The sequence below is a fragment of the Tursiops truncatus genome, chromosome 1 (genome assembly GCF_011762595.2).
Source record: "Tursiops truncatus isolate mTurTru1 chromosome 1, mTurTru1.mat.Y, whole genome shotgun sequence".
In the NCBI taxonomy this organism is placed as follows: Eukaryota; Metazoa; Chordata; class Mammalia; order Artiodactyla; family Delphinidae; genus Tursiops; species Tursiops truncatus.
In genome coordinates this window covers 80,783,321-80,808,838 of record NC_047034.1, presented here as the reverse complement: position 1 = coordinate 80,808,838, position 25,518 = coordinate 80,783,321, and the positions used below count along the sequence as shown (strand labels likewise).

Genomic DNA, 25,518 nt, shown 5'->3' with positions numbered 1-25,518 from the left:
TACTTCACTCTGTATGACAGACTCTAGGTCTATCCACCTCACTACAAATAGCTCAATTTCACTACCAAACGAAAGGTAGATAGCTAGTAGGAAGTAGGCCATATCACAGGGATATCAGCTCGGTGCTTTGTGACCGCCTGGAGGGGTGGGATAGGGAGGGTGGGAGGGAGGGGGATGCAAGAGGGAAGAGATATGGGGGCATATGTATATGTATAGCTGATTCACTTTGTTATAAAGCAGAAACTAACACACCATTGTGAAGCAATTATACTCCAATAAAGATGTAAAAAAAAACCAAAAAACACAGATTGCTGGGCCCTGCCCCTAGTTTGGGATTCGGTAGGTCTGGAGGGGGCAGTGCAAATCTGCATTTCTCAGAGGCCCAGACCGTGGAGCGAGTGTTACTACCCCAGGCAGCGAGCACTTTCCTGAATCTCAGTAGAACAAGGACTAGAGAAGAAGGTATCTCCACTGAAATCCCAGAAGAATTCAGACACAGAGGTCCCTTAAGCCCAGCTGCTACTTTTGGACTGGTTATTCCTCACCTTCCCTTTGAGTCACTTTGTTATTTTGTAAAAACAACGGGAGGGCATGACTGAATAAGTATCTAACATATACATTGGTAACTACGTGCAAGGTGCTGCTCTGAGCTCTTTACATGGATTAACTCATTTAGTCTTCACAACAAATGAGAGGCTGGTACAATTAGTAACTCCAATTTCCTGAGGAAATGAAAACACAGAGAGGTTAAGCAACTTACTTGGGGCCACCCAGCTAGGAGAGCAGGAATATGAGACTAACCCCAGCACCGACATTATTTCCACTTCTTTTTATGTCAAAGGTAAATATGGATGAAGCTTTGGTCTCTCAGATTTAGGAATCTTTGATGTTTTGGTAAATCGTGGTCAGATGGGGTCCAGTACGGTTTTTAGCTAGGGTCACTGGGCAATATGGAATCATTGAAAGAGCATTATTCTACCCATTTTGAACCGCATGACCCTTTGGCAAGTTGCACAATTTCTTTTTATTATCTCATAGATAAAATGAGGGGGTGTACTGACTTTCTGAATTTTCAAGCTTTGAAAGGATGTAATTTCCACTGAGTTTCAATCGCTTCTCACTCCTGTACTCACTCATCTAGAGCAGCTGCCTGAAACAACACAGACCCAGGGTTGATACGCCACAGGCTCCGGCTTGTTCTGGGGACAGCGCCCTCCTCGGCCAGCTGAGAACTCTTCCACCCCGGCCGTCTGGTCCCTGAGGAGTTTTGCCAGTGTTGAGCTGGGGTCTGCTTTAAGTGGCAGGAGATGAGGCAGAGCTGATTAGAAAGATATTTTTCTAATAAAAGTATAGAGGTCTAGGTAGGAGCTTGTTGGTTTCTGCTGACCCGGGGCACATGGAGCGGGTCATCTTGCCTCAACATTTGCATCTATGAAATGGAGATAATTAGGAGTGTGGTGCCGTTTAGCTAATTAACCATTACCCAGTGCTTGGTCATAGCTCCATAGCTCCATCGGCCCCCTGAAGGCTATGGCTCTTGACAACAGCAGTGCCTCATCGGAAGATTTACATGCTGAGCTTGTACACTCAAGGACCTCCCAGATTCACCCCATCCACCTTAATGCTTGATACTGGCAGAGACATACGTATATTCTAAACCCTAGTCATCCTCAGGTTGACAGAAGAATGGTCTCAGACTCATAGACAACAAAAGGTGGGGTGGACTTTTTTTTTTTCAAAATAAGAAGCTGAAAAACTCTGAATATTCTCCAGAGTGTTGTTAGAGTGACCTGTCATTAAGAGACCCCAGTAGCAATTTATCCAAAGTATACTAGAACGCGTAGTTCACAGCCATGTATCTGGCATTGTAGAGAGATTTGCAGATGAAGACTCTAGCAATAACTCTTAGGATGTGCCAGGCACATAATTATCACATGCCATTCAAAGAACTCTAGGAGTTAAGTTCTATTATCAGCCCATTTCATAGGTAGGTAAATTGAGGCCCACACAGTTCAAGGTGGCACAAGGATTTGAACCCAGGTAGTGTGATTCCAGAGCCAAGATGGGTAGCCATGGAGCTACACTGCCTCCCTATGACAAGGGACAAGACAAAGGCCAGGCCCTTGACGAGCCAACCCCACTGAGGGAAACAGACGAGCGCAAGAACAGGTATTCATCAACATGGCTGACCACGAACATAAAAGGAGCAATTAACTGCAACTAGAAAGATCCAGCAAGACCTCAAAGTGGAAGCGGCATGCGAGCTGAACGCCGAAAGAAATGAGTAACATTGCAGCAGGTGGAGATGGGGCTAGAGCAACATGCTCAGGAGGTAACCTGCCCCTGGTGTGGGCAGGAACACAGGCGCCTCCTGTTTAGTCTTTCTTCCAATGTGCAATTTATCTCATTTTCCAACTCTCTGTTCTGCTCATGAGGATGGGCACTCAAGGTCCCAAAGTCTCAGGTTTTATAGGCTCAGAGGGTCTGAAAGTTGGACCCATCTTTTCATACCTCGATGGGGTTTCAAGTATCAGCATGGCCTGTGCTGAGATCCTCCCCAGGCCAGGCCTTTGGAGAGATTTGCTCACTAGGCAAACTTTTGTTATGTTGCCAAGCACCACTTTGGCCATCGAAGTCTGGTGTGTATGAGCCAGCCACCAGCTCGAAATCTTGGGGGCAATGGGAAACCAAGATTTTGGAACAAAGTTCCCTGTGCCTCCCTTGTTCTAGCCTCCCTCATTCTCTGTTTCATCCACCTTCCTCTGGTAGACTTCTGCTCCTTTTCTATGCAGTGGCTTCCTTCCTTTGACATGTCTTCATTAATCCCATTGTGGTTGGTGATTTCCCCCGGTCTTAAGTGCTCCGAAGAGCTCTCTTCAGATACAAGAGCCAGAATGAGACAGATGAAGAATCCTGGGAGAAGGAAGGAAGGGAGGGAGGAAGGGAGGAGGGAAGGGAGAAAGGGAAGGAGGGAGGAAGGAAAAAGGGAAGGAAAGAAAGAAGAAAGGAAGGAAGAAGGAAAAAGGGAAGGAAAGAAGGAAGAAAGGAAAGAAAGAAGGAACAAATGAAAGAAGGAAGGAAAGAAGGAGGGAAGGGAGAAGAGAAAGAAGGGATGGGGAGGCCAGGGAGAAAGGAGAGCAGAGTAACTATGTTAAATCCATGCCACTGGGTCTCACTTCTGCTTTCGCTGTGTCTCTGCTTTCTGGGAGGAGAGCTACAAGATGCTACAGCTATCTGGTATTCTCTGTTGCCAGTGCATGGTCAACACACCCATGAACCTAGACTCAGGATCCTTGCCTCTTCCTGGCCTCATCTGGGTTCAGGAGCTACTTGGCATCATATCTTCCTCACTTTCTGGGCAAAGCCACATGAGTTCTGCTTAAATGCTGCATAGGCCATATTATTGTTCGGATTGGATCTCCCGACCAGCACCAGGCCTGATACCCCTACCAGTCCAGGGTGCTCCATGAAACTTCTCTGTTGACATCCATGAGACCCTTCTATCTTGGTTTTATCCTACCTCTCCCACCGCTTGCTCCCAGTTCTTTCTTTGACTCACCTTCCTCTGCCCACCCTTAAACGCTGGTGTGCGTCAGCTTCCCATCCCCGGTCCCTTGCTCCTCTCCTGCTATGTGCTCTCCTTACAAGACATCCCAGCTGACTATTCCCTGCCTCCTGCTTCTGACTCTCAAACTGACATCTCCAGGCCTGACCTCTCCCAGTTTCTCTCAGTGGATGCTGTCCACTGAGCATCTCCGCCTAGAGGCCCCAGGAGAACCTCAAATTCTACACATGCCGAAGTTAACTCTCATCTCTTCTCCCTCTTTCCCAACTCACTGTATCTAATCCAGGAACATGGGGTTCATTCCAGGCTCCACCCTTTGCCTCATCCATTCCTATTCTGTACCACCCTACCTGCCCCTCCATTCATTTACCAAATATCACCAGTTTTTTACATCTTTATTGGAGTATAATTGCTTTACAATGGTGTGTTAGTTTCTGCTTTATAGCAAAGTGAATCAGTTATACATATACATATGTTCCCATATCTCTTCCCTCTTGCATCTCCCTCCCTCCCACCCTCCCTATCCCACCCCTCCAGGCGGTCACAAAGCACCGAGCTGATCTCCCTGTGCTCTGCAGCTGCTTCCCACTAGCTATCTACCTTATCACCAATTTTAAGTCCTAAACATTTCTTGAATAGTTTTCCCCTCTCTGGACCCCTGCTATCATTCTCAAGTTCAGGTCCTGAGCATTCCTTATGTAACTGTTTCCCTGCAGTTTCTCTGCCCTCCTATCCATTCTCTATGCTGCCTCTGGAATAACCTGCCTAAGATGAAAACCACCAAGATTCCCTTGCTTGAGACTTCAATGGCTCTTCATCACCCACACCAAATTCCTAGCTCTGAGTCTGCTTGCTAAAGGCCCAGCATGACCTGGCTCTGCCTCTCCAGCCTCATCTCAGCACCCCCTGCCTCAAACTTCATGCTCGGGTAATGATATGGAGTAGCTTGTAACTCTCCAACACCCCATGCTGCTTCGTGAGCTTTATTCTATTATCCTATCCCATCCTGTCCTGTCCTGTCCTATCCCCTCTGTCTAGAGGGTCCTTCCCATCCTTCTTCACCTGGACTATGCTACTTCATCCTCAAGACTTAGCCCAGCCATCACCTGGTTCAGGAAACCTTCCCCAAAGCCTCAGGTTAGGGAAGTGCTCCTGTTGCATTCTGCCCTATTGTCTCATGGCTTATGAACAGCAGGTTGGAATTGTCTGTTTGGGAGTCTTTCCTTCCCATTAGCCTAAAATCCTGTCAGTGTTTTAGTTGCCTTCGCACTAGTGCACTAGTGCCTGGTGCAGTGCCCAGCACATAGTAGGTGCTCCATTAATGCTGTTGATCAGAATGTAACCCCTTCAGATCAGGGATCATGACTTTTCCACCCACAGACTCCTAGCAGGCACTCAAATGTTCCACGGGTCACAGTTATGGTCAATTAATCTACAACAAAGGAGGAAGAATATACAATGGAGAAAAGACAGCCTCTTCAATAAGTGGTGCTGGGAAAACTGGACAACTACATGTAAAAGAATGAAATTAGAACATTCTCTAACACCATACACAAAAATAAACTCAAAATGGATTAAAGACCTAAATGTAAGACCAAATAATATAAATATCCTAGAGGAAAACACAGACAGAACACTCTTTGATATAAATTGAGGCAATATTTTTTTGAATCAGTCTCCTAAAGCAAAGGAAATAAAAGCAAAAATAAACAAATGGAACCTAATTAAACTTAAAAGCTTTTGCATAGCAAAGGAATCCATCGACAAAATGAAAAGACAACCTATTGAATGGGAGAAAATAATATTTGCAAATGATAAGACTGATAAGGGGTTAGTACCCAACATATATAAACAGCTCATACAACTCAACATCAAAAAAACAAACAACCCAATTGAAAAATGGGCAGAAGAACCAAACAGACATTTCTCCAAAGAAGACATACAGATGCCAACAAGCACACGAACAGGTGACCAACATTGCTAATTACTAGAGAAATGAAAATCAAAACTACAATGGGGTACCACTTCACACTGGTCAGAATGGCAATCATTAATAAGTCTACACATAACAAATGATGGAGAGGGTGTGGAGAAAAAGGAACCTTCCTGCACTGTTGTTGGAAATGTAAGTTGGTGCAGCCACTATGGAAAACAGTATGGAGGTTCTTCAAAAAACTAAAAATAGAGTTGTCGTATGATCCAGCAATCCCACTGCTGGGCATATACCTGGACAAAACTATAATTTAAAAAGACACGTGCACCCCTATGTTCATAGCAGCATTATTTACAATAGCCAAGACATGGAAACAACCTAAATGTCTATCGGCAGAGGAATGGATAAAGAAGATGTGGTACGTATATACAGTGGAATACTACTCAGCCATAAAAAGAATGAGATAATGCCACTTGCAGCAACATGGATGGAACTAGAGATTATCATACTAAGTGAAGTAAGTCAGACAAAGACAAATGCCATATCACTTATATGTGGAATCTAAAGTATGACACTGATGAACTTTTATGAAACAGAAACAGACTCACAGACATAGAGAACAGACTTGTGGTTGCCAAGGAGTGGGGGGTGGATGAGGGATGGAGTGGGAGTTTGGGGTTAGCAGATGCCAACTATTATATATAGGATGGATAAACAACAAGGTCCTACTGTATAGCACAGGGAACTATATTCAGTACCCTATGATAAAGCACAATGGAAAAGAATATGAAAAACAGTGTATGTATGTGTATAACTGAATCACTTTGCTGTACACCTGAAACTAATACAACATTGTTAATCAACTGTACTCCAATATAAAATAAAAAGTAAAAAAAATAAAATAAAAACTAGACAGTCTCATGTCAGTTAAGGTCACATTTGGCTGTTTAAAGTTAATAAAAAACTTGACTTCAAAACAAAACAAAAAACACAACATTGTGAGTCAACTATACTTCAATAAAACAAAAAAACAAAAAAACCCTCCACAACCTGATTAAAAAATGAGAAGAACTGAATAAACATTTTTCCAAAGAGGAAATACAGATGGCCAACAGGCATGTGAAAAGATGCTCAACATTGCTAATCATCAGGGAAATGCAAGTCAAAATCATAATGAGATACCACCTCACACCTGTCAGAATGGCTATCATCAAAAAGAACACAAATAACAAATGTTGGCGAGGGTGTGGAGAAAAGGGAACCCTTGTACACTGTTAGTAGGAATGTAAATGGGTGCAGCCACTGTGGAAAACAGTATGGAGGTTTCTTAAAAAACTAAAAACAGAGTTACCATATGATCCAGGAATTCCAATCCTGGGTATATATCTGAAAAAAACAAAACCACTAAGTCTAAAAGATACATTCACCCCAATGTTCATAGCAGCATTATTTACAATTGCCAGTATATGGAAACAACCTAAGTGTCCATCAGCAGATGAATGGGTAAAGAAGCTGTGGTGTGTGTGTATATATATATATATATATATATATATATATATATATATAAAATGGAATACTACTCAGCCATAAAAAAGAATGAAATTTTGCCATTTGCAGCAACATGGGCAGACTTGGATGACATTATACTAAGTGAAATAAGTCAGACAGAGAAAGACAAATACTGTATGATCTCAATTACATGTGGGATCTAAAAAATACAACAAACTAGTGAATAAAGCAAACAAGAATCAGACTCACAGACCTAGAGAACAAACTAGTGGTTATAAATGGGAAGAGAGTATGGGGGAGAGGCAACAGAGGGGTAGGATATTAAGAGGTACAAATTGTTATGTATAAAAATAAATAAGCTACAAGGATATACTGTACCACACAGGGAATACAGCCAATATTTTATAATAACTATAAATGGAGTATAACCTTTAAAACTTGTGGATCACTATATTGTGCACCTGTAACATTGTACAACAACTATACTTCAATTAAAAAAAAAAAAGAAAAAAAATGTTCCATGGGTGAAGGCTGCTTCCATTGATGGCCATGAAGGAAAAAGGGGAAGACAGTTCTGACCACAAAGCTCCTAAACGTACCATGCAGGCAGGCCTGGTAGAACATACACACCAGCATCCCATCTCCAAGTGGCATACATTCTGAGTGTGAGATTTGAAGATAGTAAGCTCTCTGGTAATTATTTAAGAAAATAATCCACTGGGTCCGCAGAGGATGGGGAGATCCTCTCATGCACTCTCCCACATCACCAATGGCCATGATCACCTCATGAACTTAATATATTCATAAAATGTATGAGTATATTAAGGAAAATTATGGCCTTGTTAGGGTGGAGAGTGGACAACAGCTTCACCCAGATGGGCTCCACCCGCTTCCCTGGAACAGCCCTCCAGCCCCCCTGCTTCCCACCCAGCTTGCCCATCGGCCCTCTTCCCAGTGGCCTCTTTGCACAAAGGTTCAGCCATGCTCACCTCCTTCATCCTGGGGGCTACAGAGGGTCCACCTGCATTCCACCCATCATCAGTCATAGATTCCCTTCCACCCTCCCAAATAGCCCTATGCCACCCTGCTCAGTGCCCCCACAAGAGCCTTGACATCCCAGCCTGGCACACACACTGGCATGTGACAGCCCTCCATGGCAGAAAACCAACCTGACCCTGAACGGGGGTCTTGAGAGGCTGGGGTGTGATGTTAAACTGAGTCCATTTAGGCTCTTGTCTGGCCAGATTCCCGCCAGCCCAATGCTGGATCAGATAAGGGTACAGGTGGGGACCTATGGGACAGCCCAGCAGTCCTCAGCAACCCCCAAATCCCTCACCCCAGTTTCCTCCACCTGTAAGCATAGAGAAGAGAGCGCTACCTCCAGAAGATGACCTGCCCCCGGGAAGCCATGGCGGGGGGAACAGGCCCTTCCCGCAGGGCGCTAGATGCTGGCGTGAGTGGAGCTGCCGCTGCCTTCCCGTTGCCGTGACTCACAGCTGGCCAGGGTGCGCCGGCCTTAAATACTGGGCTCAGACGGGAGTGGTCGGTGCAGCTGTGGATGGCTCAGAAGTCCTGCTGCTGAAGTCCCTGCAGGCACAGAGGCTGCCTGTCCCAGCCAGGGAGGCCAGGCACGCGGAACCGCCTTGCCAAGCCTTGACCCGGTGAGAGGGTGGGAAAGAAAAGCTTCCCAGGCCCCCTGCTTCAGGGCTCATATTCACACACGTCAATTCTCCTGACTGCGGAAGGGAGAGCTAGGGAGGGAGAGTTCATCTCCACCTAAGCAAGGACTGGAACAGCTCAAAGTGGCGGGTCTGTGCCAGGAAGTCGGGAGGCTGGGAGTCCTTCCTGTGGTGGCTGGTGCTCAGACAGAGGCTGGGTCATCCCTGGTGGGATCTCTTGTGGAGGACACTCGTGCTGAGGGACCTCAGAAGGCTGTGAGCCAAGATGACGAGAGTACTGAGTCTGTCACTCAAGACTGAGCTCACCTCGGGCCCCTGAGGCTGCTCGGCTGGGTGGGCAGATCTCCACTGGTTTCATTTCAGTTAAAGGGTGAGAGGTCCTGCCCTGCCCACCTCACAACTAGTTTGAGACTCCAAAATGACACAGAATGTGCACTACATAGAAGCTATTGCTGTTGGGTGAGTGGGTTAGAAAAACTGGTCTCTGACATTTCATCCAGCACTCAGATTTCCAACAAGACAGGAAGTCTAAGGCATAAAGCCCTCTCTCTCTCTGTATTGTCTCCTCCATCCCCCGAAGGCGCACCCTGGATGGGAAACATACACTGACTGGATGATTCACCAGCTACTAGCTGGCTACTGTGTTTATTTCAGGGTAAAGATGCCCCAGGACTTCAGCTGAATGACTCCAGTGTTGGTGCACCAGCTGCTGGAATAAGTATGGAGCACAGCTGGGAAAGGAAGAGAGAACCAGGTGGTGGGGAGAAGACAGAAGAGGAGAGGGTAATTTAATAGTGGGAAGGTCGGTCTTTGTTTTTATTTCTTTAAATATTTTTTCTCTCTAGGCTTTTTTAAAAAATTCAAGTATAGTTGATTTACAATGTTGTTAATTTCTGGTGTACAGCAAAGTGATTAAGTTACACATATATATTCTTTTTCGTTATAGGTAATTACAAGATATGGAATGTAGTTCCCTGTGCTATTCAGTGGGTCCTTGTTGATTATCTATTTTATGTATAGTAGTGTGTATCTGTTAATCCCAAACTCCTAATTTATCCCTCCCCCCTTTCCCTTTGGTAACCATAAATTTGTTTTCTGTGCCTGTGAGTCTGTTTCTATTTTGTAAATAAGGTCATTTGTATCATTTTTAAAAAAAGATTCCACATATAAGTGATATCATATGCTCTTCGTCTTTCTCTGTCTGACTTACTTCACTCAGTATGACAATCTCTAGGCCCATCCGTGTTGCTGCAAATGGCAATATTTCATTCTCTTTATGTCTGAGTAGTATTCCATTGTATACGCGTACAACATCTTCTTTCTACATTCCTCTGTCGATGGACATTTAGGTGGCTTCCATGTCTTGGCTATTGTAAATAGTGCTGCTATGAACATTGGGGTACATGTATGTTTTCGAATTAGGGTTTTCTCCGGATATATGCCCAGGTGTGGGATTGCTGGATCATACGGCAACTCTATTTTTAGTTTTTTAAGGAATTTCCATCCTGTTTTCCATAGTGGCTGCACCAATTTACATTCCCGAAAACAGTGTAGGAGGGTTGTTGGAAGATCTTTAGCGTCAACCAGAGCCAGGTCCAAATCCTGGGTTCTTAATCACGTGACTTTGGGGAAATTCCTTTACCATCCTTCAAGGCATCTCTTACTGGGCTGGGGTGCAGAGTACCTGAGGGGCTCCACCTGCTTTCCCCTTCTCCAGAGTAAGTAAAGGGGTGACACCTGGGACTTATGAGGTGCCTGTGCTAACTGGATCCTTTCTGGGTCTGGGGAGGCTGAAGGAAGTGGGAGCAGTGATTTCAGTAATTACTATAAAGTGTCCATCGACAGATGAATGGTTAAAGAAGATGTGGCACATATATACAATGGAATATTACTCAGCCATAAAAAGAAACAAAATTGAGTTATTTGTAGTGAGGTGGATAGACCTAGAGTCTGTCATACAGAGTGAAGTAAGTCAGAAAGAGAAAAACAAATACTGTATGCTAACACATATATATGGAATCTTAAAATAAAAAAAGGTTCTGAAGAACCTAGGGGCAGGACAGGAATAAAGATGCAGATGTAGAGAATGGACTTGAGGACACGGGGAGGGGGAAGGGTAAGCTGGGATGAAGTGAAAGAGTGGCATGGACATATATACACAACTAAATGTAAAATATAGCTAGCGGGAAGCAGCCACATCGCACAGGGAGATCAGCTCGGTGCTTTGTGACCACCTAGAGGGGTAGGATAGGGAGGGTGGGAGGGAGGGAGACGCAAGAGGGAGGGGATATGGGGATATATGTATATGTATAGCTGGTTCACTTTGTTATACAGCAGAAACTAACACACCATTGTAAAGCAATTATACTCCAATAAAGATGTTAAAAAAAAAATCCTATACATCTGACCCACCCCAAAGGCACAAGGTTTCTGCCCAGTCCTCAACAAGCCTCAAAAAGGACAGGCCCCCCTCAAACAGCCCGGAGCAGGGTCACCCAGTATGTCTCCTCCAGCCATCCATCATCACTACAGGATGGGCTAAGGAAGGTCTGGAGGAAAAAACCAAGACAGCCCACTGACAGATAAAGTGACCGACAAGCAGCTTCTGTGAGGAGGAAAGCTTGAGGAGCCCACCCGCCACGAGGGCAAGCACCGTCAGGCAGCGACACAGAACTAAAAGCCTCTGCAGAAGCAAACAAACATCATCTGGTTCTGTCTCCAAAACCTGAAGAGCGATGCACGTAAAATAACAAAAAAATCATTGCAAAGCAACAGACCAATATTGCAAAATGTTAGAATAACATAAGATTGTGTGCGTGTGTGTGTGTGTGTGTGTGTGTGTGTGTGTGTGTGTAGAGAGAGAGGCTTTGAAACCTTCATCTCTCCAGGATTTGAGAGCCTCTCTAGACACTTTCTTCTCTGAGAAACGCCTAAAGCCTCCTGCTCTGTCCTGTCTCCAGGCCGTTTTCCTTCACCTGTCCCATAAGTGATGGGGTTCTTTGTGATTCTGTCCTCTGCCCTCTCTTCCCACAGGGCCCATGTCCCCTGGGCGACCGTGTCCACACCTCTGCTTCAACTGCCCCCTTCTGCAGACCGGGACATCTGTACCCCCAGCCCATGTTTCCTGACAGGCCTCCGGGACCACATGTCCTGCTGCTCCACTTGCTGTCCTGCAGGAACCACAAAACCACACGTGTCCAAGCTGGAATGCACCCTTGTCCATCTCTAACCCCACTGCTCCTCCTGGGTTACACCTCTTGGAAATGGCAGCATCCCATGCCAGATTGCTCAAGCCAAAAACTTGGAAGTCAGGGCTTCCCTGGTGGCGCAGTGGATGAGAGTCCGCCTGCCGATGCAGGGGACACGGGTTCGTGCCCCGGTCTGGGAAGATCCCACATGCCGCAGAGCGGCTGGGCCTCTGAGCCATGGCCGCTGAGCCTGCGCGTCCGGAGCCTGTGCTCCGCAATGGGAGAGGCCACAGCAGTGAGAGGCCCGTGTACCACAAAAAAAAAAAAAACACCAAAAACCAGGAAGTCAGCCTCTACTCTCTCTTCCCCTTGCTCTTTACACCTCTGTGCTCCCCAAGTCTCATGATTCTTCCTGCTTGCATTAGTTTGCCCCTGTCGACATAACAAAGTACCGCAGACTGGATACGGAAATGCATTTCCCCACAGCTCTGGAGGCCGAAATCCAAGATCATGGTATCAGCCGGGTTGGCTTCTTCTGAGGCTTCTCTCCTTGGCCTGAAGATGGTTGTCTTTTCCCTGTGTCCTCACATGGTCTTCCTTCCGTATGTCTATGTGTCTCTCCCCAAGATCGACAAGGAGAAAACAGATTTTGTGTTTGTTTCACACATCTGCTCTACCTTTTGTCCGAATCCTAAATTGTTCTTCCATCTTATAAGTACAGCAGCCATATAGGATTAAGCCGACCCTAATGACTGTTAACTTAATCACCGCTTTAAAGACCCCTATCTCCAAATACAGTCACAATCTGAGGTACTGGGGGTTAGGACTTCGACATATGAAATTTTTCAGGGGAGGACACATTTCAGCCCATAATACTCCTTTATGCTTCCAAAGTCCACCCCCTTCTCTCTATCCCTATTAGTACCTCTTAAATTCGATCCCCGTTTGAAGTGAATTATTAAGCAGTCTCCTATTTCTATTTCTGCTGGAGTGATTTTTCTAAAATGCAAATCTGATCAGAGTACTTCCTGAGTTAAAATGATCCATGGTTCCCCAGTGTAAGGCCAACTGGCCCGAGGCAGGGGAGCGCAATCAGACTCACAGGTTGCATCAGACCGAAACTTTCCGGACCACCCGGTTCCAGAAACTGACCTGGAGACTTTCCGGACCACCCAGTTCCAGGAACTGACCTGGGGACTTTCCACCCGGCCCAGCCTTCCCGCCTTTCAAGGGGCGGGACTAATGGTCCCAAGACTGATGCAACCGGCACCGGATATTGCCACGATACCCGAAGAGACCACCAAATAAGGAATAACCTGCGCCCTCCCGGATTCACCACACCCCTTTCCCTTCTTCCCCTATAAATTCTGCCCAAACCCTCGCCCGGGCGTGACTTCTCTGGCCACTTTCTCTTGGACCAGTGAACCTTGCCCGGGAGCGCTCCCTAATAAAGCTTGTTTAAGCTCTCCTCCATTTCTTGGTGCAGTTCCTTACATCCAGTGCCTGTGGTCTGGCGTCTACCAACCTTTCCAGATTCTGCTCTCACATTCCTTCTCCTCACTGCATGTACCAGGCATGCTGAGCTCCTCTGGGTTCCCCCCAGATACCACACTCTCCCAAGCTGCTCCAAGCTGTCTTTGTACGTGCTGCTCTGTCTGCCTGAATCCACCCCCTGCCCTTTCCTTATTTGTGATCAATTCTATGGGAAACTTTCCCCAACTACTTCCACCTGGCAGGTGCCATGCTCTGGGCTCCCATGAGAACCTCATGCCTACTTCTGAGTTCCTAAGTTATGACTGCGGACTTCTCTGACTTCTTCACTAGACACTCCTTCAACTACAAAAAGGCGTCTTGTTTACTTTTATGTTTCACAGCAGCATAAGGCACGCACAGAGTAAGGGGTGTTACATGTTTGTTGAACAAATGCATGTTTTTCTCTCACAGCACACAATGATAGTACTATTTCCTGTTTATGCATCTATCTCATCGCTAGTCTGTGAGCAACTAGGGGATTAAAACGAGGCCTCATTCATCTTTGTGTCACAAGTTCTAACACCATGGCAGACACATAAGAAGGACTGGTAACATTTGATGGATGGGTGAGCAGGGATCAAATCGGGGTGTGATCCATCAAACCCATTCTAGAGCAGATGTCTTGTGAGCGGGGTCGACACTGTTAGAAGTGGGAGAGAACAAGTTGCCTTTGAGCTAGAAGAACAGTTTAAAATTAGGACAAAGGGTAAAGCAGATGTGTGATACCAATACAAGGTCTGTTTTCTCCTTGTCGATCTTGGAAAGACAAAGGTCAAGACTAACAATGGGGCTTCCCTGGTGGCACAGTGGTTGAGAGTCCACCTGCCAATGCAAGGGACATGGGTTCGTGCCCCGGTTCGGGAAGATCCCACATGCCGCGGAGCGGCTGGACCCGTGAGCCATGGCTGCTGAGCCTGCGCGTCCGGAGCCTGTGCTCCGCAACGGGAGAGGCCACAACAGTGAGAGGCCCGCGTACCGCAAAAAAAAAAAAAAGACTAACAATGTATCTAGAACCGAAAGGTCTTCTTGTGAATTTTTTTTTAAGTTAGTGGGAACCTGCTGTATAGCGCAGGGAGCTCAGCACGTGCTCTGCAGTAACCTAGGTGAGTGGCTAGTGGGGGTCAGGGGGAGGTCCAGGAGGGAGGGGATGTATGTATACATATAGCTGATTTACTTCTTTGTACAGCAGAAACTAGCACAGCATTGTAAAACAACTATACCCCAGTAAAAAAAAAAACATTCTTTAAGCAGTCCATTCACCTGGGGCTCTGTTTTCTCATTGAGTATCTCTACATTTCCCTGTGCACCAGCTTGAAGTTTCCTTCCTCACCTATCCTGGCTGAAGGAAGAGCACCCACTTATGTGTGGGACTTTGCACTCTTCACAAAAGGCCGTGAGCTCACGCGATCCTGACCGTAACCCTGTGGGGTGAGTTTTACCAATGGGAAACCGAGTCTCAGAGATTAAGGGATTTGTTCAAGGTCAATAATTTGAGTTTTCCCAGGCCTTCTTGCCTGTGTGTATAGAAGGGATCACAGAGACGTATATAACAAAGCTTTCACTACCTTCTGAACTTTACCATCTAATCTCTGGCAGTCTGCAAGTTTTACCTCTGTGAGTCTCAGGACATGTTACAGAGGTTCTCAGAAAGGCAAACTGTGAAAGAGTCTTACACTGAAGGCCCCAAGGAATCATGCCTTCGTGTATCCAAGCCTCTGTGCAGTCCCCTCCCGCACTGACGCTGGGCTTGACACTGGGACGTTAGCAAGTGTGATGCAGGCGGAGGCATGAAAGGTGCGTGTGCATTCAGACTTGCCCTCTCTGACTGCTGAAGGCTCTTCCCCCACCTTGTGATAAAGCTTCTGGCACAGATGAGCCATCCCAGCTGAGAGCCCTACATCAATCAGCCTCCAGCCAACCTGCTGGCCGCAGCCTGTGAATGACCACCATTGAATAGAAGAATCGCCCAGCTGAGCCCAGCCCAAATTGCTGACCCACATAATCACCAACAAATAAAACAGTTGCTGTTTTAAGCCATTATTTCTGGGGTGGTTTGTTATATAAGCAATAAATACACCATTCTTTCATCTTATTCTGCTCCATGTCTCTCTCTGATGGTCACTGCCTCTGAGGTCACTTCTGAAGACATCTCACCATTATCACTACTGCAGGGGCCTGCTAAGTCAACCTTAATATCTATAGCCAAAGTGCTGTCTGGCCCCCAAATTACAGTGGTGTTCCATGGAGCACCGAGCAAGCTATGACATGTTATGAACACACACACACATGCACACACACACATGTGTGTGTGCATGTTTAAAATTTTAAAAAAGTTTAAAATTAATCTTTAAAATTAAAGCTTTAAAACTTTAAAATTTAAAAAAGTTTAAAATTTAAACTCAGAGTTTAAATTTTTTGAAAAGTTTTTTTGTGGCTTTTTGTTTTGGGTGTTGTATCTGCCTTCAGGAAGGAAACACCTGCCGAAAGCAACCACAACACCCACACCTCTGGACCTTTTTATCAATATTTCAGGCTCTCTCATATACACCAGTACACTCTAAAAGCTGCTCTGAGAAATACTTTGTGTTTTGCAGGGCTATGGAATCTTACGATACTCTGCTAGAGGGAGAGATCTCACGATACTCTTCAGACCTGGGAAGAGCAAACCTTGTGGTCTTAATATAGCAAACTTCAGAAAGGCTAATTGAAAGGAATGCTGATGTCTAGTAAAATATTACAGAGCTTTCATTTCATTGGAGACTCTGACTGTCTCTTGCTGGTTGCTGATCCTCTCTCATCAGAGAAGGGCTGGCTGCTCCATCACCAGGCAGGCTGGGGACCCACACCCAGGCAGATTCCAGGTTTGTTCTCCATCGCCCCCTTCCCTTATCCTCAGCAAAGCCCTCAGGCCGTTCACCAGTTTACAAGTTTGTGTGACCCCTGCTGTCATCACAGAGTCATAATATGCTGGAGCCTGGGTACATTCCCTGGCCAGCTGACTCCAAACTCAGTGCCGCCTTCCACCCCACATCCATAGAAGATATTGCTAGTGGATCATGGGTTTCCTTCCTGCTAGCCTAATGTGGCACCGGAAACCCTTCAAAATAGCATCCAGGCAACCCTCACCAAGCTACTGGAGATGTTCCTTACATTCCTTTGCTAGGGTTGCCATAAAAAATTACCGTAAACTGGGTGGCTAAGCAGCAGACATTTATTTTCTCACAGTTCTGGAGGCTGGAAGTCTGACATCAAGGTGATGACAGAGTTGGTTCCTTCTGAGGCCCATGAGGGAAGGATCTGTTCCAGATCTCTCTCCTTTGCTGTGGGTGGCTATCTTTTTCATTTGGATTCATATCATCTTCCCTCTGCACATGTCTGTATCCCAGTTTCCCCTTTTTGTAAGGATATCAGTCATATTGGATTAGGACTCATCCTAATAACCTCGTTTTAACTTGATTACCTCTGTAAAGACCCTATCTCCAAAAAAGGTAACATTCTGAGGTACTGGGGTGGGGTTCATAATGCAGTATATCTTTTTAAGGTGGCACAATTCCACTTATAACAGTCCCCTAGACGTGGCCCAATGCTCCTCCCTTTCTATACTCTGCTGCTCTGTATGACATGCATGCCCCTGCTCTGAGCAGGGTCCATGATCTGGGGGAGAAAGGTCGGGTGTGAGGCTTATTTGCCTCTGGCATGCATAACCCCAGGCCAGCGATGATGTTCCTGACAAAGCTGGTAGGATGTGGTCCCCAGCCAGCTTCAGGCTCCCTGTGTGTCCTTTCCAAGAGCTGCACGTTAACAAAAAGGACAATAGTGAAAGACTGAAATGTCCTTCTTGTTTGTCCCTCCTCAGGGGAGGGTTATACTTCCCTATCCCACTGGCTTCAGGATTGGTTGTGTGACTCCCTTTAGCCCATGAAAAGCAAGTGTTATTTCTGAAAGGAAGCTATAAGAGGCACTGTGTATGTGGTCTTGGTCTCTCTTCTGTACAAGATGGTCAGTGTCCTAGATGGAGGGTGGGTCATCAGCCTGGGTCCTCAAGTAAAGTTGATGGGGGGCAGAGCTTACTCCAGACCATGATGGACATGCAGCATGAGCATGAAATAAATCTTTCTTGTAAAAAGCCACTAAGATTTAGGAGTTGTTTGTTACTGGGTATAACTGCCTATCCTGACTGATACAACAACCTTCCCCAACAGAGGACAACTATGTTTTGGTTAAGAATATAAATGCGGAGTGAATACAAGGATAAATTCCAAATGGATCAAAGCTTAAATGTAATCAATGAAGCTATAAAAGTACTAGAAGAAAAGAGGAATTATCTTTATAACCTCAGAGTGGGCGAAGGTCTTTCTACTTACAACTCGAAATCTAGAATCTGTGAAAGAAGACATTGACAAATTGTAGTACATAAAAATAAAAAACTTCATAGGAAACCAAACTAACAACAGTAACGTGAAGAAAAAGAACCAAAATCCCAAACAAATCCCATAAGTGTGGTAGATTGTTTGCAGATATGGCCGCAAATTTCTTCCCTTTGTTCACGCCCTTAGGTATTCCCTTCCTACCCTGAATTCAGCCTTAACCCTGTTACTTGATTTGGCCTCTGGGCAATAACAAATGTGACACAAGCAGAGGCTTAAAAACACGTGGGCTTTGGTACTTGTTCTCTGGCTGTTTTCGGAACCTGTGACCATCATGAGAAGAAGACCAGACTAGCCTGCTGGATGGCTAGTGACCCTCGTTACCTCTACTGACAGCCAATCAACCAACAGACCCATGAGTGAGGCCATCAACCACCAGCTGACTTTAAAGCATAAGTGAGCCCAGCTGACACCTTGTGGAACAGAGATGAACTATCAGCTAAACCCAGACTACAGCATCACGGGCAAATCAATGGTTGTTGTGATGAGCTGGTAAGTTTGGGGATGGTTTCTCACACACACACACACACACACACACACACACACACACACACAAATAACTGATGCAATAAGCCAAATCAAAAGGCAAACAACCAAAGAAGAAAGTTATTTGCAACTCATATCACAAAGGGCTTACATTTCTAAGAGTAAATTTTTCTTGTGTAAAGTTCCTTATTATAAAATACAGAAGACCAACAACCCAATGGAAAAATGAGCAAAGGATGTAACATACAGTTCGCAGTAAGGGAAATATAAATAGCTTTTTAAAAATATGAAACATGCTCAATCTCATTCATAATAAGATAAATTCGAATTAAAACTACATTGAGATGCTATTTTCACCTATCGGATTGGCGACAGTACAAGCGTTGGCAACACACTGCACTGGCACTCAAACATTGCAAGTGGGGGTATAACCTGTTGGAGGGCAAATTAACAATAGCTATGAAGATGATGTTGCACAATGTTTGATCCAGTAACGTACTTCTAGGAATTTATTGTACGAATGTATTCACATGCAAAATGGCATATGCACAAGGTTATTTACTGCAGTATTGTTTGTAACAGCAAAGAACTGGCAACAACCTAAATGTCCGTCAGTAGGAGACTAGTTGATGAATTACGGCACATCCATGTAATGGAATACCAACTGCGAAAAAGAATAAGGAAGCTGATACGTACTGATGTGAAAATAATCCAAGATGTGTTGTTAAAAAATAAAGCAAGTTGCAGAAACACATATATACGCGTTTGGATTTGCTTCTATATGCGTAGAGACTCAGAAAAAGATACATAGCAATCTGTTGAAGGATGCGCAGGTTACTTACGGGATGTGCTGGAACGGGATGGACAGTGGACAGGGGTGAGAAGGAGACTTTTCATCACATAGCTTTCTGTAGTTTTTAAGTTTTGAAACTTACAGTATTTTTTTATTATTTAATTTTTATCTATTCAAAAATTTAAATAATCAAATTTAATATTTAGGAAAGGACGTAGCTATGGATGTGTAAAGTGGACCACAGAATGTAAAGAAGCTGAAGCTCAGAGACGTTAAGTGTCCAAAGGTGCCCCAGCTGGCAGGTGGCAGAGCCAGCGTCTGAGCACAGGTCTATTTGACTCTGAAGTTAGGAACTTGAGAAAGGCTTCTCTAAACTTCCGTTTTCCCAAATGTAAAATGGGAATCCTAGTAACACCAGCCCTGCCTACACACAGGACTATCGTGAGGCTATAGTGAGAGTGCTTTGCAGACCATGGAGAGCTCTAACCACAGATGCTCAATGGATTTCCACATGCTAGATGAGGTACAACCTTTTTTTCTGGTCTCACTATTGCCAGCACAAAGGGCTGTGTAGTTTACATATATTATCATTTCACCTAATCTTCATTACAACTCTAGAGGTGAAGTATTTTATTCCCATTTCAGAGATGAGGATATGAGACTCAGATTTATTAATTTAGCTAGCATGTGACACAGTGGGATTTGAGTCCAAGTCTGTTTGACACTGAAGTGGTTGCCTCTCAATTATTGTGTGTGTGTGTGTGTGTGTGTGTGTGTGTGTGTGTGTGTGTGTGTGTTTGGTGGGGATCATCCTACCCCATCCTCAGAAATGGGCTCCTCACCATCTGATGGGCACAGCTGAGATTCATTCCCATTTTCCAATAGATGTGCTCGTGCAGTTCCCCAAGTGGGTAGCCTTGTTTTCTCCTCTCTCCCTGCCCAAAGGTTGCCCATCCTTCAAGGCCCGTATCAAACCCATCCTCCCTTTTGAAGACCTTCATGGTCCCATCTCTTATCACTGAACTCTGCTTTCTCTAAATTGTCATTGCTCTTAATGTCTTGATTTTCAGTTTTATACACTTGGAATAGTTATCTTTTCAAGTGTATAAGTCTTATTTTCCTTTAATGACTTTTCATTCTTAAGGTTGGAGACTGTCTTATTCATCTTTGTAAACGAGATAAAGTATGTACAAGACGTAGCTTAGAGCCTGGTGCATAGCAAATGCTCAACGAGTGATTCTCTGGGTCTCCCTCACAACATCTGACACAATACTTTTGCCTGGAACCTACTCAATAAATGATTGCTGATTGAAAGCATAGCTGCCTTGAGGGACTAGGAGACACACGAAAGAGGAAAAACTTACTGTGAGAAGGCAAATGTCCAGGAAAAGGCTGGCATGAGATGGATTCAGAAGTGTTGGCCCAGTGTGATCAATTCCAGAGCTCGGGACCTGACCAGAAAATCAGGTTCCCCACTCTGCCACATGGCCTTCCATAACAAGCCATGTACCCACCTTCCAAAGGGCACTCTTAGGCACAGATGCCTGAGGCCGCATTGACTCAACCCAAATAACTGATGGCAGGTGTGGCCGAGTGTGGAAAGACCCCCATGAATTCAGATTCACAAGCATATTGAAGGTAACCTACTGTGTGTCAAAGATTCTCACACATGGTATCTATTAATTTAATTGTCCCATCAAGCCTTGAGTTCAGAATAATCGTCCCCAATTTACACCTGAGAAAACTTGGCATCCATTAGGTAGTGACTAACCTACAAAGACACACATACTATCACCATCACCACCACCATGACACATCTTTGTTAAGTCTGAATATTAGGAAATGATTGAATTGAGTACATTTACAGCCATAAGGAGAGTGATAGGAATAGATACCTAGGACATGAGAAACTAGTTATTGGCCTGGTTAATCCACGTTTAAACAAACAGAACAAAAGGTTAACCCACCTTTGAACAAAAGTTGGGTATAAAAAAGTGAATAAGAGGGGAGGATAGAAACTCGAGGGATGGATGATTGACATCTTAAACTCGAGTTTCCAAAATATGACCCATAGGACGTGGCTGATCTAAGATGTTTAGATAAGCAAAAACATTTTGACTAATTAACACTCGAGCCAGTAGGCCACTAGTGTCTAATAAGCTGCATCCCACAACTACAACAGGTGTGTAACTGTTTCTTCCTGGATTAGCACTAGCTGGCTTTTATCCATTAATAATAACACTTGAAACTGAATGTAATTCTAGAAAGTATCATTCTACCAAAATTTCTTCTTGAAATAGGACATTATGGAGGATCCTGACAACTAGGATAATAAAGATCAACGAAGTACGTGAACTTGGTCCCTGCTGTAACTTGTAGGCCAAGCATGGACCATTTGAATCCCCATAATTATGAAGAAAAGATTCACATGGCCCACACCCAGGGATTTGTGGTACCTGGCTCACTACTGAGCAAAACTAAGCTCCTCCACTAGTTAAAGCCACGACATGGGAATAAATAATAATTTACTTTTAGAGTTTTGGGGCTTCCCTCTCTTATTTCCTCTACTTGCTTCTAAGTTTCTTGAGGCCTGAGATCAGACTTTGTGTCATTTCGTATATGGGCTTGTTGTATCTTTCAGGCCTTATTTCTAACCATGTCATTTCCTATCAAGTTTCTGATTCCAGGTAGTCAAACACCGCAGTGACCACAGTTGGCATCCAATCTTCATCTTGGCCCCTGTTTTGGTCACGAGATATCCCACACATTCCAAGCTAAAGCCAGAGGTTGCCACTGAACAATCAAAAGGATCTAGTTCCTTAAGAAATAGTGGATCCATTTATAGTGGAAGGAGGGGGAGTGGGGGGCTGTTTTAGAAGCAGATCAGCAAGGCGCTCTTCAGGGTGATTCGCTTAGGTGAACAGAAATCAGTTCACTGGCGGGAAAACACAAAGCCAAGCTGGAACCTCAAGCTGAAACCGTGGTTTCACGTGACTATTTTTCACTCTCTGAAATCACACCCTTAGAGGATTTTCTTTTTTCCATCAGAGCCAAGGCTAATGACCTCTGCCAGGGCCTTGTACGTCATTCTCTTACCCCAATAATAAAGCCCGTAGTTAATTTCTCAGCTTGCCGTTCGTGAGCTACAGGAAACCAGGCTCCGAGCTGACTCACTGCTGTCGTTCCTCTTCGCACTGGTACAATTAGGTGGGAGTGGCCACGTGACCGGCAGCTGGGTTGGCCAGCGGGCTTCTGCGGCTATTCCTTAAAGGGGAAAGGCAGTCATCCTTTAAGGAGCCCTGGCCAGAGATCTAGGCGGCCCTTTAAGGGGCCTGGGGGCATGTGCTTATTGTTGGGTTTCACCTGACACCCATCTGTGGTGTGACCTTGATGAAGCCCCATCACCTTTCTGTGATCAATTTCTTCACCTGTAAGTTTACACTAGTGATGATCTTTACACCTATTGGTTTGATTCTAAACCTTTTAAACCTGGTATTCAGTTACCACTGCATCGGCTTCTCTTCAGAAAGACATGGTCTTTTCTGTAGATACTACAGTCTATTTCCTAAATACAATGGACAGTTTTATAGTTCAGATGATTGGATTTACTGACTCATTACAGTTTTAAAAATAGAACAAGTCACATAAAATTCTACAGATTATCTCCCTGAGGCTGATAGAACTGGTAGCAAAGAGGCAGCACTTTCCTCTTTCAGGATTTAACTTGAATGCACATGTTGTGTTGGCATTAGAGGGATTCCTGGGCGATCAAGAATCCAAGTATCAGAGGAGAGAGAGGAGAGAGGCCTGTTGATGCCATCGCTTGAACTTCCTGCATCTGAGTCCTTGGTCTACTACCTCTTAGCCTGCTGGCTGCCTTCCCTCTTGCTGTGCCCAGCAAACCTTATCCATCTCTCCAGTCTTCAAAAGCCTCCCCCATGTTGCCTGCCCCAATCCTTCCCCTCACTCCCCTAGCTGGAAGGAGCCCCCTCCTCTTTTCTCTCCCTAAGCACATACACTGCTTCGAACCATGGATGTTTGTGCCTAGGTTTCATTCTCTTTCTCCAGGGCAGGGTCACATTGTTTGTATCGTTGTATCCCATCACAGAGCACCCACGCAGGGTCCTGCCCACAGCAGGCAAATGGAGGACTTTGGGCATGAGGAATCACTGTCCTCGTTCCCCTTTCCTTTCTCTTTTGCATGTCATGAATGCTCACCCCATCTGCTCTGTTCTTGGATCTCAAAAAGTTCATCTGCTGAGCCACTTTACTGAGCACTGTGGTGGGCGCTGTGCAGGCCACCTAGATCTCTCTGGAAATGAAGGAATTATTTCCCCAGGTCCTGGGAATGCACTTGGCATTAAGTGCTGTTGGCAGTAAGTGCTCACCTGTCAGCCCACTACACAACTGCCTAGCTAAAGAGAGCCCTTCCTGCAAAGCCATGCCCCCTTCCTAGGGCAATCCCCATGAATAACTGACCTTAATGGGTTATAAAAGCCCAGCCCAGCTCTGAAGGGCCATCCCAGCTTCAGAACTTCCTGTAGGATTGGCTGAAGCCTTCATTAAGACTATATCATCACTCAACTTCTTCCTCTGCCCAATTCTGTTTCCTTCCCTTCCCTTTTATACCTATTGATCTGAAGAGCCCTCCTTAATGGAAATCACGCACACTAACCCTGTCTGCTTCCCAGGGAACCTAACCTTCAACAAGTACCTGCCCAGCAGTAGACATTATTCTCAACAGGGGTTAGAGTGGTGAACAAATCCCTGCCCCATGGAACATTCCTTCTACTGGGAGGAGACAGAAAATAAACAAATATACATGGAATAAGTTCAAGTGGACAGAATAAGGGAGTTGGTAACTGACTCAGGAATTGCAGGAGGAATGCTATTCTTAAGGAAGAGATTAGCTGAGAAGGCTTCACTGATGAGTAACAACCTGAATAAAATAAGGAAGAGGGACGGGGAGATATTTTGGGAAAGAGTATTGTGGGCAGTTGGAATAGCAACTTCAAAGACATTAGGTCAAAGCAATAGAGAGAAGGATGGTAGCAGATGAGGACCCAGAGAGTGAGATCACATAGGGCTTTGTAATCCATTATAAGGATTTTGGATTTTATCCTGCATGAGATGGGAAGCCATTGAAAATTATGAATAGAGTTACATAGAATTTACATGAGCTTACCTTAAAGAATCACTCTGGATGCAACGAAAAGAATAGATTGGCGGGCTTCCCTGGTGGCGCAGTGGTTGAGAGTCCTTCTGCCGATGCAGGGGACACGGGTTCGTGCCCTAGTCCGGGAAGATCCCACATGCCGCGGAGCAGCTGGGCCCGTGAGCCATGGCCGCTGAGCCTGCGCGTTTGGAGCCTGTGCTCCGCAACGGGAGAGGCCACAACAGTGAGAGGCCCGCGTACCGCAAAAAAAAAAAAAAAAGAATAGATTGGCTTGGGGCAGGGGCGGGGGGAGAGAGAGAGGTTGGGGAGGTGATGCCAAAAAAGAATGGGAGGGGCTTCCCTGGTGGCGCAGTGGTTGAGAGTCCTTCTGCCGATGCAGGGGACACGGGTTCGTGCCCCGGTCCGGGAAGATCCCACATGCCGCGGAGTGGCTGGGCCCGCGAGCCATGGCCGCTGAGCCTGCGCGTCTGGAAGCCTGTGCTCCGCAACGGGAGAGGACACAACAGTGAGAGGCCCGCGTACCTAAAAAAAAAAAGAAGCAGGGAAACCAGTTAGAAGACTATTGCATCAGTCCAGGAGAGAGCCCAATGGTGGTTTGGGCAGTTATGGTAATGGAGATGGTAAGAGGGTGTTTACTGGGTGGGGAGTGGTACAGGGATGGGGTTGAGGAAGATCACAGAGGATAACTTACATTATTGTAAACATTCTATTTTCCGTATTGGGTGGTATGTTCATAGATATTTATTATAGTGTTTAAAATAATAAAACAATAAATAAATAAATTGAGAAGAAGGCCAATCATTAACCAAAAAACAAACAAACAAGAAACGAGTGTGGCATCAACAAAAGGTTATAATTAATTCATTTCTATGCACCTGAAATTTAACAGAAGAAAGAGAGAGAGAGAGATGTTTATTCAAAATCTAAGAGGAGATGTTGGATACATGCGTCTTAAATTCAGAACCTGGATATAAATTTTAGAGTCATTAGCATACGGTTAGGAAGTAAAATATGGGAATAAATGGGATAGAAAAGAGATGTCTAAGGGCAGAAGCTGGAATATTCCAACATTAAGATGTTGGAGGGCTGAGTAGGAACCAGCAAATGTGACTGAGGAAGAGAAGCCAGTGAGGAAAAAAGGCGGGGTGATGCTCTAGGTCAAATGATTGCTTGAATGGTCAAGTAAATGAGGTCTAAGAATTGGATTTGGCAAAATGGAGGTCATCGGT

General features: G+C 45.2%; 2 long non-coding RNA genes across 2 annotated transcripts in view; one reads left to right on the top strand and one right to left on the bottom strand.

Annotated features, from left to right (window-relative positions):
- Positions 1-25,518, bottom strand: part of LOC109547426 (uncharacterized) — an 87,650-nt gene that overhangs the window by 10,154 nt on the left and 51,978 nt on the right. Inside the window, exon 7 of the long non-coding RNA XR_012333581.1 lies at positions 24,299-24,811. This is a non-coding gene — a long non-coding RNA (uncharacterized lncRNA). The remainder of the gene's footprint in view (positions 1-24,298; positions 24,812-25,518) is intronic.
- Positions 7,117-9,786, top strand: LOC141279405 (uncharacterized). Its single transcript, XR_012333582.1, has 2 exons — positions 7,117-8,668; positions 9,312-9,786. It is a non-coding gene; the product is annotated as an uncharacterized lncRNA (long non-coding RNA).